Here is a 3,068-nt window from a genome sequence, read left to right on the forward strand (position 1 = left end):
CCGCAGAATGGGCAGACGAAGCGGCCACCTGGTCAGGCTTCGTAGATGGGCACATCGCCCACCACTCCCGAGTATACTACTAATCAACCAGTCTCTTGACAACAAAGTAGACGAAAATCGAGCAAGGTTTGCCTTCCAGAGGACATCAGAGTGTAAACTTCTCTGCTTCACAGAAAACATGGCTCTCTCGGGATATGTTGTCAGAATCGGTCCAGCCACCGGGCTTCTCCATACATAACGCAGATAGAGATAAACACTCTCTGGAAGAGGAAGGGCGGGGTGTATGCTTTATGATGAACGACTCATGGTGTAATCATAACAACATACAGGAACTCAAGTTCTTCTGCTCACCCAACCATATTTCCTTATAATCAATTGCCGGGCCATTTTACAGCAAGAGAATTCTCATCAGTTATAGTCACAGCTGTGTACATTCCCCCTCAAGCAGACACCAAGACGGCCCTCAAAGACTTCACTGGACTCTGGAACCATATATCCTGAGGCTGCATGTATTGTAGCTGACGATTTTAACAAATAAAATTTGAGAACAAGGCTACCTAAATTCTACCAGCATATTGATTGCACTACGCGCGGGGTAATAACCTTGACAACTGCTACTCTAACTTCCGCAAGCATACAAAGCCCTCCCCCGCCCTCCTTCGGAAATCCGATCACGACGCCATCTTGCTCCTACCGTCTTATAGGCAGAAACCAAACAGGATGTACCAGTGACTAGAACCATTCAACGCTGGTCTGACCAACCGGAAGCCACGCTTCAAGATTGTTTTGATCACGTGGACTGGAATATGTTCCGGTCAGCCTCAGAGAACAACATCGACCTATACGCTGACTCAGAGAACAACATTGACCTATACGTTGACTCAGAGAACAACATTGACCTATACGCTGACTCGAGAACAACATCGACCTGTACGCTGACTCAGAGAACAACAACGACCATACGCTGACTCAGAGAACAACATCGACCTGTACGCTGACTCAGAGAACAACAACGACCTATACGCTGACTCAGAGAACAACATCGACCTATACGCTGACTCAGAGAACAACAACGACTTATACGCTGACTCAGAGAACAACATCGACCTATACGCTGACTCAGAACAAACATCGACCTATACGTGACTCAGAGAACAAACATCCACCTATACGCTGACTCAAGAACAACACGACCTATACGCTGACTCAGAACAACAACATCGACCTATACGCTGACTCAGAGAACAACATCCACCTATATGCTGACTCAGAGAACAACATCGACCTATACGCTGACTCAGAGAACATCATCGACCTGTACGCTGACTCGAGAACAACATCGTCTATACGCTGACTCAGAGACAACAACGACCTAACGCTGACTAGAGAACAACAACGACCTATACGCTGACTCAGAGACAACAACGACCTATACGCTGACTCAGAGAAAACAACACCGTATACGTTGACTCAGAGACACATCGACCTACGCTGACTCAGAACAACATCGACCTATACGCTGACTCAGAACAACATCGACCTATACGCTGACTCAGAGAAAACAACATCGACCTATAGCTGACTCAGAACAACATGGACCTATACGCTGACTCAGAACAACAACATTGACCTATACGCTGACTCAGAGAACAACATCGTCCTATACGCTGACTCAAGAACAACATCGACCTATACGCTGACTCGAGAACATACGACCTGTACGTTGACTCGGTGAGTGCGTTTATTAAGACGTGTATTGGAGATGTTGTTCCCACTGTGACTATTAAACCTACCCTAACCAGAAACCGTAGGGGTGCATCATTCGCGCAAAACTGAAAGGTCAAACCACCACATTTAACCATGGAAAGAGGTCTGGGAATATGGCCGAATATAAACAGTGTAGTTATTCCCTCCACAAGGCAATCAAACAAGCGAAATGCCGGTACAGGGACAAGGTGGAGTCGCAATTCAACTGCTCAGACACAAGACGTATGTGGCAGGGTCTACAGGTAACCACGGACTACAAAAAGAAAACCAGCCACGTCACAGACACCGACGTCACGCTTCCAGACAAACTAAACACCTTCTTTGCCCACTTTGAGGATAACGCTGTGAATGGCTGTGCCACCGTTGCGGCCCGCTAACAAAGGCTGTGCCTTCCCCCTCCTTCTCCATGGCTGACGTGAGTAAAACATTTAAACGTGTTAACCCTCGCAATGCTGCTGATCCAGACGGCATCCCTAGCCCGCGTCCTCAGCGCATGCGCAGACCAACCAGCTGGCTGGTGTGTTTACAGACATATTCAATCGCTCCCTATCCCAGTCTGTTGTGCCCACATGCTTCAAGATGGCTACCATTGTTCCTGTACCCAAGAAGACAAAGKTAACTGAACTAAATGACTACCGCCCTGTAGCGCTCACTTCTGTCARCATGAAGTGCTTTGAGAGACTAGTCAAGGATCATATCACCACCACCTTACCGGCCACCCTAGACCCACTTCAGTTTGCTTACCGCCCCAATAGGCCCACAGACGATGCAATCGCCATCACACTGCACACTGCCCTAWCCCATCTGGACAAGAGGAATACCTATGTAAGAATGCTGTTCATTGCCTACAGCTCAGCATCCAACACCATAGWACCCTCCAAGTTCATCATCAAGCTGGAGGCCATGGGTTTCAACCCTGCCCTGTGAAATTAGGTCCTGGACTTTCTGATGGGTGAGAGTAGACTTTCAGGTGGTGAGAGWAGGAAACAACATCTCCACCCCGCTGATCCTCAACACTGGGGCCCCGCAAGGGTGCGTGCTCAGCCCTCTCCTGTACTCCCTGTTCACCTGMCCATGCACGCCTAGTGGGCTTGATTACCGACAACGAGACGAGACAGCCTACAGGGAGGAGGTGAGGGCACTCGGAGTGTGGTGTCAGGAAAACAACCTCTCAGTCAATGTCAATCAAACAGAGGAGATGATCGTGGATTTCAGGAAACAACAGAGGGAGCACAACCCTATCCATATCGAAGGGACAGCAGTGGAGAAGGTGGAAAGTTAAGTTCCTTGGCGTACACATC

The sequence above is a fragment of the Salvelinus sp. IW2-2015 genome, unplaced genomic scaffold, assembly GCF_002910315.2.
Source record: "Salvelinus sp. IW2-2015 unplaced genomic scaffold, ASM291031v2 Un_scaffold1808, whole genome shotgun sequence".
NCBI classification, from domain to species: domain Eukaryota; kingdom Metazoa; phylum Chordata; class Actinopteri; order Salmoniformes; family Salmonidae; genus Salvelinus; species Salvelinus sp. IW2-2015.